The 13887-nt window shown below is 34.8% G+C and overlaps 1 protein-coding gene across 1 annotated transcript in view; it reads left to right on the top strand.

Annotated features, from left to right (window-relative positions):
- The window catches only part of HTR1F (5-hydroxytryptamine receptor 1F), a 151188-nt gene that overhangs the window by 42451 nt on the left and 94850 nt on the right, over positions 1-13887 (top strand).

Below are 13887 nucleotides of genomic sequence, written 5' to 3'. Positions count from 1 at the left end.
AGTGGGTGTTCCCAATAGGCAGAAATCAACTTTGATTGGTTAACAATTAATGAGAGAATGAATATTATAATGAAAGGTGGACTATTCTAATGAGGGGCTGGGGCAACCACGACTTTGATTATGTCACTGTCACTCATAGACCACCCACAGCCTTAGGTAAGCTGGACAAAGGGATCTATCCACCACCCAAGCCAGTGTAGAACACAATGGGCCAGAATTCACCTGGATTAGATTCTCTTTGTCAGTTTTCTAATTGGGTAGGATAAGAATTCCACCTAGATAAATTGGTCTAGGTGGGGTAAATTTTGGGGTGAGGTCAATAATTTCCTTCAAAGACTGGCTTATTTCTGAATGAGGAAATTTTTTAAAAAACCCTTAATCTCAATAATTTTTTATTAATATAAGAAAAAAATAATCATTTCTCTCATCACTGATTTTCACTGTCACATAGAGGTGACATAGTTATCCAGAAGAACATGAGTTTTGCCAGGTCTTATGAGATGGTGGAGTCTAAACACAGGTACAATAATCAAAGACTATCCTAGCAATGTTTGGAGAGTCTTATTACCAGATTGTCCAAAGGGCACATTGTCTATGAATTATTTTGGGCATAGAAAATCTCAAAGACTCATTCATATTGGTTGGAATTGAAATACTTATAAATCCTTGAAATATTAGAATGAGATGTTATTTCAATATTTTAAGGTTAACTCTTTACACGTTTTATCTTCCAAACTAAAGTGTAAGGTCCCTGAATGGTAATACTTAATGCTTATTTGAAGTTGCTGTATCATTTAGAAAATATTTTGTATATAATAAGTAGTCAGCAAATACTTAATTGTATGGAATAGTAATATAAAAATATTTTATACACGTACAATATTAATTTATTTTAATAAATGCTCAATGGATTTGATCTCATCACTTGGGATTTTTTCAGTGTTGTAGATATCAGCTCATCTGTATCTACCCATTCGTTGTGACCCTTGACCATGTCCTCCTATAAGTTCAAGATAAAAGCTCCACACAATATATAGGAGGACTTTTTTGCTTTTTCCTGGCATTATTACTTGGCCATAGCACCCCTTTAGTTTAGAGTTGACCCACCACATACACACAAGAAAGGCTATTATAAGTATTTTTATACGTACAATTCCTTTTCTTTCTTTAATCTCTTTGAGGTATAAACCTTATAGTGCTATCACTGGGTCAAAGTATTTTTGAGCATAGTTCCAAATTGTTTTCCAGAATGGCTGAAGTAATTCTTTGCTCACCAACAGCTCATTAATCTGCCTATTTTCCTGCAATCCCTACAACATTTGTCATTTTCCATTTTTTGTCAACTATGATTATCATTTGTAGAATGGCTGAACAAAATATGTTAATATAATGTAATGCTATTGTACTATAAGAAATGGTGAAGAGAATGGTTTCATAGAAACCTAAGAATATTTGTATAATCTGATTCAAAGTGAAATAAGCAGAAAAGGGAGAGCAGTATAACAACACAATAACAATAAAATTGTAAAAACAAGCAATTTTGAAAAACTTAAGAATTCTGGTAAATTTAATGAGCCATATTTCCGAAGGACCATAAATAAGCATGCAACCCACCTCTGAAAAGGGAGGTAATAGACTCAGGGTGGAAAATGAGACAAATTTTTTGGACATGTATAATGTGGGAATTTTTTTTAACTATGTGTATTTGTTATAAGGGCTTTGTTTTTATTTTTCCTCAAGTGTACATGGGATGAGGTAGGAAGAACAGAAAATAGATTTTTTTGTTCATTGAAAAAAATTAATTAAAAAATATTTAGATTGCCCTTCTCACAACACAGGACCACAGGACCAGACAACCTTCTTTTTTCTGCCATATATTTTTCTTTTAAGATGCTTTACATCTGTTCTTCTTAGAAGTTCCTCTTTTGTTATATATTGCAGCCTGCTCCCATGTAACATACCTTCCCATTGCCCTCTGTATGACATTTATTTTCAATGTCATATTCCCTATATCACAGCCATATAATAATACCAGGAGAATATTAGTCTTAAAAAATAAAGGCCATTATTTCTGGGAGAAGCTTGAGCTCATTAAAAGAGTTTTACAACTTCCTGAAAAGTCTCCAGCCTACTTTCCTCCTCCTGTTTATTTATGAGCTCAAATCATTGTTCATTTGTACTGTTTGTCCATACATTCATATTGATAGACAAGCTACAGGGTTTCCATTCAATTGTATGTCATATCTTTACAATAGACATTCTTCATCCACTTGATCTTGCCTGTGTAGATGGTCAGGCCAAACACTTTTGAGGGACCATAGATACTTCCAGGAGGATCTGTAACATTCTGGGGCTTCATTCAACCAGGACAAAACTATTGATAAAAAGAAGCATCTGTAGAACCTCAAAATCCATAAGGATTTCTTCTTGAAGATGAATTCTGTGTTGGATCTCTATCAGAATGGTAAACACTTTTGGTGAGAGTACATCTCTATTTTATAACTCCCCTAATATCAAAATCAGATGGGTTGTTAAATAAGGTTATTTTTGTTGTTATTTCTTTCACCGTCCCTTGAGCAACTTTGATACAGGGATGGGAGACATCCTGAGGGAAGAAAACTTATATGGTAACATATTGTTCTAATAACTTAAAAACTTTTTAAAATGAAAGTAAACCAGAAAAGATCTTGTATCCTCTACATCTTCCAGTTAATTGAAGAATGTAAAGATATGATCCACTATAGAATATTCAATAATCAATCAGCTAGTATTTATTAAATTCTTATTACGTTCCAGGCATTGTGCTCAGTGCTGGGAATATAGGTACAAAGAATTAAATAGTCATTATTCATAAGGAAGTTACATTCTAATGGGTAATGTAAGTAAATATGTATGTGTATGTCTCAAGCATGGAATAAATACAAATATATAGAAAGAAGTTAAATACAAGGTACCATGGGAGTGAGTTCAGTTACAATTAGGCAAAATTAGAAAAAGCTTCATGTAGAATATAGTGCTTGAGCTGTGTATTTTAAAAAAGAAAGGGACATCTTACGAAGCTGGAGAAATAGACTAAGACCAGGTTACATAAGGATTTAAAAACTAAATAAATGAGTTTATCTTTTATCCTAGATGCAATGAAAAGCTACTGAAGATGTTTGAGTGGGAGAGTCACATGGTCATATTTATACTTCAAGTTTATTTCAGTATAGTGTGCAGGATGGACTAGATTTGTGAAAGCTTTGAAGCAACTATCCATTAAATATGCCTTTGCTGAATGGCCAGATGATTATTAAAATTGTATATATATGTAAATATGTAGGCATATGGGTCAGTAGTTATCATTGTTTTACTTACTTTTTTATATGAATAAGGCCTGAAGTTTGGTTTTGCTTGTTTGTTTGTTTTTCAAATTGTTGATATTTTTTTCCCTCCAGATACCCTGTAAAATGATCCTTCAGCTCTTTCAATATTGTTTCACCTCCAGAACATATCTCCTATATGTACACTTGTACTAACCTAGCTTCTTTTCCCATCTTTATTATATTTAGAGTCATTTCTATCTCTTCTATAAGCACATGCAGTATTGTGATGTTGGGACAAAAAGACTCTACGGAGTCTTTCTGTCAAAAACAGTTTTTAAAATCTTGAAAGTCTTTCATTATCCTCCTTTTATTTTCATCTTTAAATAATTTTGGGATGATTTTGATTGGTAGGTTCTTTTGCTTAACTTTCTTTAAAATAATTTTGTCCCATACTATTTTTCTCTGCTTGATGAAGCAAAGCTGCTCATAATTTTTCATCAACCATCTTCACATAATATTAGAAAGGTATTTGTATTCATACTACTGGTTCCTTTGGATGCCACCATTCTCTGATTGGCAATCAAGTCACATGTTTGCTAAGGTCCTTTTTAGACATTTTTAGTATCCTTGTTATGGCAATGGATTTGCATTAGTTAAACTTCTGTATAATATCAGTGTAGATGTCCTTTCTTGAAACTGTTACCCGCATTTCATCACTAACAGCTTTTTAAAAATAGGTCAGGATTGAGTTATTTCAATCACATACCATATTTTTTCATTATTAGTCTTTCCTATAACTTTACATTAATTCTGATCTTTGCGCTAACAAGCCAGTAGTCTGTCTGTACATATACATATGCTTCTCACTTCAGTAATGAGTCTTTTCCTGTCTGCTAATATATAATCTATTTCCTTTTTATTATGTTATTTGGTGCTTACCATATCTAGCCCCTACCAGTCTTTTTTCTTACTAAAAGTATTGATGATATGGAGGAATAAGGCTTCTTCGCAGTCTACAATCCACTTCTGGGTTCTAAGTCTATTCTAAATTCTGCTGTAGATTTTTTTTTTTAGTATTTGTATTATTCATGCTTTTTGTTGTTATTTCCTAGACCCTGAGTCATCCTTGGTTCTGTGAAAATCTAATTGAAAGCCTTTTCCCCTTGTCATCATTGATCTAATAAATGACATTTTAAATATACCCTTTATGAGTTCAGAACTCTCTGGAAAACTCATTAATAAATTAAAGGCCAAAAAAATGCTAAAATCAGTGACAGAATGACTTTACCTGATTTGTACCACATAATAAAAATATTTATAACTTAAAAGGAAATTAAAAAGGGGACTCTTTTGTACCTAAGAAAGTTTGCAGCTATTTTTACTCAAGGGGAGGGAAACCTACTAGTTTTACTAGATACTTGATCCACCATCGAGAAGTAATTTCTTTAAAGCTCCTGCCACTTTGGATCATGAGCCCATTCTGGACTAAAATAAAAATCATCTTCTAAGTGGATGTGTACATAGTGATTCACTTATTCATTCAAAAATAAAGTACCTATGGTGCACAAATGTGCAGAGCACTGTTGTAGGTACCTGAGGACAACAAATAGATTTAAGTCGTGTTCACTCTTATGAAAAGACAACAGCACAAATAATTTTATTCGTAATTGTACATGATATGTATTGTTATTTAGTCATTTAAGTCATGTCAAACTCTTCATGACCCCAGTTTGGAATTTTCTTGGCAAAGCTACGGGAATAGTTTGCCATTTCCTTCTCTAGCTCATTTTACAGATAAGGACACTGAGCAAACTAGATTAAGTGACTTGCCCAGGGTCACACAGCTAGTATATTTCTGAGGTGGGATTTGAACTCAGGTCTTCCTCTCTCCAGGCCCAACACTCTATCTACTGTGCCACTTAACTGTCCCAAATATACGTGTTAGAAAGTTATATAACAAAATAGATTAGAAAAAGGAAAGTCTGAAAGCAAGAAAGCCAACTAAGAGGTTACTGAAATACTCCTGATGAGAAATGACACAAGGGTCTGAATCAGGATAGCAGCTGTGGAAGTATAAAGGAGGGCAGTGGTGCAACATATAGTTTTGAGGTGGAATTGACAAGATATGACAGTTGATTGGATTTGGAGATTGAGGGAGGAAAGAATCAAGGATTATTACCTGAACCTAGCTGATGTCATGGATGGTGCTGCCCTCAACAAAAGTAGAAAACTTTGGGGATAGGGCAGATTTAAATGAGAAGATGATGCGTTCCATTTTGAACATGTTGATGCTAATAACCCATCCAGAAATATTTTGGATTTAGAGAAAAGAGACCTTAGAAGTTATCTAGTCTAAGCACCTCATTTTACAGATTAGGAAACTGAAGCCCAGAACAATTAAACGAATTAGAAAAGTTAACCGAGGTTCAGCAAGGTTAAGGCACATAGATAATAAGTAGTAGGAGCAAGATTTAAACCCAGCTTCTTAAACACCCAGTCTGGTGCTCTTTCTACCATACTTCCAAGAAGCAGTTAGCAAAGCAGAAACTGGAGGTCGGCAGAGAGATTAAAGCTGGTATATAGATTTAGGAAACATCTGAATATAGATGATCATAAATTATTAAGAGAGAAAGAATCTAGAACAGATATTCTTAACCTTTTTATGTCATAGACACCTTTGGCAATCTGGTGAAGCCTATGTATACCCCTTCTCAGAACGTTTTTCAATACACAAAATGAAACACATAGAATTATAAAGAAAACCAATTACATTAAAATCTAATTATCAATTTTTAAGTTCATGGACCTCATTTTAAGGACCCCTGGTTTAGTGAGGGAAAAGAAAAGGCGCCAGGACTGAGGCTCTATAGAGAGGCACAATCAGGGAGTAGTAGAGAAAGATCTAGTGTAGGAGGATTGGTTAGAAAAAAATGTTATAGAAGCAAAGCAAGGAAAAGAGTTTGTTTTGGGGGGTAGGATATATAGGTGGTGGTCAACAGTATCAAAATTAAAGGTAAAATAAGATGAAAATTGAGAAAAAGCCTTTGTATTGAACAATTAAAATGGTCCAGGATAAGCACTGCAGAGATCAGGCGAATGGAAGTAAGAATAGATGTGTTGTTACTGATGGATATCCTAGTCTAGGCTGCCTCTATCTTTGACAGCAACATAGAATCACAGATTTAGAACCAGAAAGGATTGTAGATCATCTAGTCCAAATATCTCATTTAACATAAGCCATTCAGCAGATAGGAAGAACACCCCCCCAACTCCCTGCCAAACATCATTGTCATATTCTGCCACTAACCGCCCTCATATCCTGTGGATTATAAAGATTAAAATCAACTCACAATCATGATTAAGCCAAAATCTTTGAATATCACGAAGTCAGAGGCTCTCAAGATTGGAAGAGATTTAGAATTTGTCTAATTCTACATATACCTGAGCAAGAATAACCTCTCAAACCTTCCTAATAAGTGGTCATCCAGGTTTCGCTTTTTGAGAAAGTCCCCATGGTAATGATGTCATCACATCTCACTAAGAGCAAGCCTGTGGGTAGCCTTAACCACAATATCTGCATTTTTCCCTGATTCTATCAACATTGCCAAGTCTGGTGCAAGCTGAGCATACACACATCCAGCCAGCCAGCTAATCATCAGAAAGTAATTTTCCATCAACTTAACACCTCTGACATTCCCCCGATAAAAAAAGAGAATTAAATTCAGTTGTCAATTTGGAATTTTCCTGGAAATGACAGAGCTGAGAGAAACAGTGCATAATACTGTGCCTGGGGGGGAAAAAAACCCTGGCACTTCTCAAAAACGTAAAGGGCAAGTTCAAAACACCTAATGATGAACAAAGCTGCCTCTCCTCCAGGTCTTTGAGCTCAATGGGGAAGCCACTGGCCCTCTTTTTTTAGTAAATTCATGATAACTAATGGACTGCTAGTGCTCAGGAAGAAAAAAAAAAGACTGTGCATGGCATAGGAATATAAACTATGTGCAAGAGTTTTTATTTTCTCTGCATATTTTACTTGTATATTCTTTCTCTTGAAGATTTAGGAATCCTAATTTATGTATTGGAAAATGCTATACTGATGGACTCTAAATGCAGATTGAAGCATACTATTTTCACTTAACTCATTTTGGCATTCTTTTCTCTTTTGATCTGTTTCTTCTTTCACAACTGTGACTAATACAGAAATATGTTTTATATGATTGCACATATATAATCTATATCAAATTGCTTACCATTTTAGGAAGAGGGGAGGGAAGAGAGGAAAGGAAAAAAATGTGGAACTCAAAATCTTATAAAAATGAATGCTAAAAAATTGTCATTACATATAATTGGAAAAAAATAATAATTATGTACAACAGGCTAATAAGATATATTTTCAATGCACTTTGAAAGTCATTTCTTTGTTCAAATTCTGTGCACAAAAAAAAAGGTCTGTCCATTTCAGGCATGCATGCATGAAACAGAGAAATAGGGGGCCTATACCATCCACTGTAAAACTCAAAGTTCTTTTATCTAACACAAACTCTGTTGCTTTGCTTAAGTCCTATCAAATTGCACCCTACCCAAGCAAACGTATTAGACTTTCAGTGGAAGAAAAACTATTGCCATCTTAATATTTGCCTTCTACAACACTACTATTATGATTCTCTGATTGAGGAAGACAAGCTTCAGTGATTTCTGCCAGAACATTGATACACTTACTACAAGAGAAAATGAACCATATATTTGTTGGAATTTTAATATTCAATTTAATTCAATTCAACAAATATTTATTAGGCACCTTCCTGTGGCCCTGGTAGCATGAAAACAAAAAACCAACAATGCCCCTTCAGGAGCTTAAATCTACTGGCAGAATGAAATGAAACTTAAATCAATCCAAGCTGGCAACCAACAGAAAGACAACTCACTGCTTCTCTTTGGGGAAGCAAATAAAAGACTTAAAAGAGGTGGCCTTGTTATATACAGAAAAGATCATCCTATGTTTATTGTTTCTTGAATATAGAATTATGCTGAATTAAAGTTATCCTTTGATATATTTAGGCAGATATATTTGGTATAATGCAGTGATGTCAAACAAATAGAAACAGGGCCACCAAACTATACATAAGGATTCCTGCAGGCCACATATTGACTTAGAAAATTATTATTATTATTATTATTATTATTATTATTACTATTATTATTGACTTATAGTTATTATTATTGGAAGCCACATTAACATTAGCTGTGTTTTATTGTAATTTTGTTTATTTTGTAAAATATTTCCCAATTGCATTATAATTTGTTTTGGGCTACACTTGAGAGAGCTGTGGGCATGGGCGCTTGATGTAGTGAGCACAATACTGAGAATGGGAGCATGTGGAGAGCTCTAGCATTGTTAAGATATCACCTTTTATTGGGACTTTACACAAGACCTCTTGCATGAAATCAAGGAACTTCTTAGATGGATGTGTCTCTATGCATCTAAGAGGGGGGGTGGGCGGAGAAGGGCTGTGGTGTGTTTAACACTTCTGGTGTAGTTAATACAAGACTGGATTTGAAGTTAGGAAGCAGTAAGTCCGAATCCTACTTAAAACACCAACTGTATTATCCTAGTCAAGTCACTTAACCTTTCTTGGCCTTTTTTCTCAAATGTAAAATATTAGAATATAATAACACTTACTTTATAGAGTTGTTGTGAAAATCAAATGGGACAATGTATGTAAAGTGTTTTGCAAACACTAAAACCCTAAATATTAGCTATTATGTTCATATATGTAAAAATGATCTTTTTATGTGTTAGACATGTCCATAAAGATAAATTTATTATTAAGAAAGTAGCATGATCCATTGAGAAAAAATGCTTGACTTAAAGTTTGGAAGATGGAGGTTTAAATCCTGGCTCTGCCGTTTGGTTGTTATGTTGTCTTGGGAAAGTCATTTTACTTTTCCTTGTCTGTAGAATGAAAATCAAAATGATCACACAACTTGCCTCACAAAATTGTCGTAAAGCATTTTATTAGCCTTAAAGCACTACATAAAGTGAGACAGCATTTATTTAATGATCTTCTGAATGGTACTGTAACTGAGCACGTAAAAAAGAGAGACATGTCCATCTAAGAAGTTCCATAATTTCACGAAGGAGATCTTGTGCAAAGACCTAGTAAAAGAGTGATGTCTTTTAGAGTTCTTCAGATGCTCCCCTCCTCAGTGTTGTGCTTATTTTATCTAGCCCTAAAACAATATTTTACAATCATTATTATCTCCTCAGTGAGCTCCATAGTGACTCTAAAAAAGATCATGTTAGCTAACTACACTAAAAAAAAAAGCATGAATTCCAAAGAATGGCACAAAGTTGGACAGACAGATCATTGAGTTGGCCCTTTTATGTACAGATAGTTCTTGCCTTATGTTGCTTTTCCTCTCCTATCTGTGTCTGTATTTGGCAAAGGGTAGAGGCATTGTCTCCCTACATGGTTGTCCTGTGTTCCTCCTCCTGCTCTAGCTTTTCTGTCCCCAGTCCCCACATATCCTTGAACATGGTAGACACCCCTTTCCTGCATTCTTCCCCCCCTTCCCCAAGTCCTCTGGCAAACTGGCATTATGTAAAAATCACTTTACATAAAAATATTGCTTTACATAAAGTGAGAACTGTCTGTAGGTGTCTGAGTATATATACAGGTATGCTTGGACAGATGCTATGTTGTATTGTATTGAAAAAGAAGGTTATCAAGCTAAATTGAATTCCAGAAACTCCACAGTGTTTTCAGTGATCTTAAGCTGCTTGTTGCTTACCCCCTCCACCAAAGAAAAACAAGAATAACAAGAATAACAATACTAACAACATCATTTTAACACAAATAGTGTCCTTATGATATTGTGTGACTTGTGGCATCTATAAGGCACAGTGGATTCTGTGCTGTGCCTAGAATCGGGATGATCTGAGTTCAAATACTGCCTCAGACACTTTCCAGCTGTGTGACCTTGGGCAAGTCACTGAATCTCTATCTGTCTCAGTTTCCTCATCTGTGAAATGGGAACACATATCACTTAAGTCACACAGTTATTGTGAGGATAAATGTGATATTTGTAAAGCACTTTGTGCACCTCAAAGTGCTACTTAAATGCTAGATGTAGCTATTATTAACACCACAATCTCAGAAGATTAAAAGTTTCAGATGGCCCTGAAGATCAGAGTTTTATGGTAGTCATAAGTAGAGTGCAACATATTACCAATTATAATTTGTGTCCTAAAAATAGGAAAAGACATAAGTAAAGTCATATACAACTATAAAATCATCAACTAATCATGTAATCAGAATACAGAATGATGGATGCACAGCCCATTTGCTTCCCTGGTATCAACAAAATATTAAAAGAACTCATGGAAGGGCTCCAGCACCAAGAAGAGATCATCTAAGGATGTACATAGACAATAATAACATAGGTTGAAAAGGCATGGATAAGCTACGATCTGCACAGGTCAAAGTGGAGATCCCAGATCCATTGAAGTATTGAGGCAAGAACATTTTGAAATTATACGCATGTGAACTTAAGCAGTATATTATAATGGAAGGAGCAGGGGGGTTACAGTAGAAAGACCTAATTTTGAATCTCCACTCCAGCACTCACTACCTATTGGTTCTTGAATTAATCACTTTACTGCTCTCAGCTTCATTTCCTCTTTTGTAAAAAATGGGCACCTTAAAACATCTATTCCTTACCTCAACTTGGTTGTTGTGAAGAAAGCTTTCTGTGGGTTACACTTTTCCAGACTCGTTATACATTACTCCCTTTCATGCTTTCCATGGCCAGCCAAACTAGATTCTTCCTCTGTCCAGTCCCTGGGTCTTTGGACAGGTTGTCATTTCTTTCTTGAAATGATATTCTTTCCTCACCTTCACCCTATTCCTAGTTTCAATCAAAGCTCAGGCAAGTGTCAGCTTCTGTATGAGGTCTTATTTATATTTTTACAATAAAATAATAATTGATAACATATTATAACCTGCTAATGGCCACTAGAAGTTTTTCCATGGCTCTTGGGGCCATCAGAAGTTCTTTAATCTTATGAGACTATGATATTGCACGGTTTTTAGTCAGACAATATCACCAAGAGAATATTTATGTTGTAAAGTTGTTTGGATTTAGGGAAGCCAATGCTGAGGGGAGCAGTGAGGAGCTAAAAATCAATGAAAGCAATGTATAGTTTCCCAAGTCCAATTCAACTTGATATCCTTCTTATTTAATTCAACTCAAGTTAGTAACTGTCCAAGTATGCCTGTCTATATACTAAAAAAAAAACCACATGTCATCATCTGGAAAAATTCCTTTCATCTACTCTTGCCTCTCCCTAACCAGTCCCCATTCCATACCCTGTCTTGTATCCATGTGTATATTTTGAGTATATTTTAACATAATAATAGCTAATAGCTAGCATTTACATAGAACCTTAAAGTTTGCAAAGTGCTTTGCAAATATCTCATTTTCACCTCACAACAATCCTGGGAATTAGGTGCCTATTATTGCCCCATTTTACAGGTGAGGAAACTGAGGCAGACTGCAATTAAATGACTTGCCCAGGGCCACAGAGCTGGTAAAGATGAGGCAGGATTCAAACAGGACTTCCTGACTCTGTGTCCAATATTCTATCCAATTCATTACCTACCCATCTCTATATTGACATATGTATATAAAGTTGCCTTCTCTGTTAGAGTGTAAGTAAGCTAACATTATTCAAAACAGGAAAGGCTGCCTCAGGAATAAGCAGATCCCCATCCTTGCAGGTACATGACCAGAGGTAAATACCTCTACTAACATAACTGCATGGATGACTTGTTAGCAATTCATTCTTCCAGTAGTGATTGGACTAGACCAGAACTATCAAACACATGGCTTATGCCTGAATGAAGCCCGAATCAAAAAATCTAACAGGGAATATTGAACAAAATAAATGAAAATACAATTTTATATATATATATATATATATACACATATAATGTTAATATGTGATTTTCTAAGTCAATACGTGGCCCATAGGGATCATTATGTATGATTTAGTGGCCCCTGTTTCTATTTGATTTTGATACCACTGAACGAGATTATTAATTCCCTTCCAAATGTAAGATTTTATTGTTCTAGAATATTGACTTATTGTTCTATTTTGTGAAATGCTGTCTAAAATGTCAGTTTCTTTGGCTCATTTTTCTCAGTTTTTCCTTGCACTCGTTAAGCTGCTGTTAGCTCTTGTTCTCTACTACTCATCCTACAATTTAATTATCTATGTCAATTCATCAAATGAGATAGGTACAGCTGCTGACACATTTTTAGGAAGATAATTTTATTGCTAGGATATATTGTAGCTCAAAAGTTGTGACTTTTGTTGAACCTCATAATTTCATCTATTTCTTTTTGCTAGGGAAGACAATGCATTTCAATCAAGTTAAAAATTAAGAAGTTCTTTAAAAGATTGTTATTAACCAATCACTTTTACTTCTCTAGATTTGACTTGGACTTGCATATTATTGAAAAATATGATTGCAGCAGAAGTTATATCATTCTAAAGTGTAGGGAAAAAAACTTTGCTGCCAGGATTTGCTTTAAGAGGACACAATGTTTCAGAAATTATAGCATTTATATTAATCGGCACTGCTGACAATTTGGTATCTCTGAGTCTATGCTGTTGCCTAGCTTTACCTGTCTTTTCTACCTACAATGATGATGGAGTATTGAGTATTCTTACCCTGCAGAGAAAAATTGAAATTGTTTTCCCCCCTGAAGATTACATCAAAGGCATTAGTAAATTAGGCGAAGAAACCACTATTTTTTTCTGTAAAGCACAAAGTCAAGGAAAGATGTGGCAAATACTGTATGTGATCAGTGTGATTAAGTGAGAAAAGATGTAGATTATACAATGTGGCTATTATTACATTAACCAGAGAGTTGGTAATCTTTAATATATACTTTGTAGACAAATCAGAAAGCAACACTAAGATATCAGCATTCCCAAATACAATATTTCCAGAGCAGCATGAGGCCTAGATAGGTATTTTGTATTCTGTTCTAGCCTAGTAACCTTGAGCATTTTGCTAGCACTCAATAGGACTCCTTAAATAGGAAACAATTTCCATCACAGTACACTTTGTATTAACTACAGTAAGATTTAATTTACATTTGAGTACAAGAAATAGGATTTGAACCAAAGTCCTCCAACTGAAGAACTAGGGCTCTTTCCACTGTACCATACAGCCTCATCACACTCATCTGTGGCTTCTGCAAAATTTCCCCAAAATTCCCATTTTAATTTCTTATGCTGACCCGTGATATAGCGAAACCACAGTAGGGAAAGTCATAATGTGGATGGGATAACTATAATAACAACTTGACATTTGTATGCTTTAAGAGTTGAAAAGTGCTTTACATCTGTTATCTCACTTGAACATCACAGCACTGGATTTTGAGGGGTATACAGAGAGGAGTTGATGACAATAGTGAAGGACCTCAAGATCATACCATATGTTCTAAGCCAGTCCAAGCAATCCAGATTCAGAACTAGAATACAATGAAACATATATGGTTCATATAAAAT

The sequence above is a fragment of the Phascolarctos cinereus genome, unplaced genomic scaffold, assembly GCF_003287225.1.
Source record: "Phascolarctos cinereus isolate Bilbo 61053 unplaced genomic scaffold, phaCin_HiC Scaffold_7;HRSCAF=346, whole genome shotgun sequence".
Lineage (NCBI taxonomy): Eukaryota > Metazoa > Chordata > Mammalia > Diprotodontia > Phascolarctidae > Phascolarctos > Phascolarctos cinereus.
The sequence above is the reverse complement of the archived record's forward strand: the minus strand, read 5'-3'. Positions and strand labels throughout refer to the sequence as shown.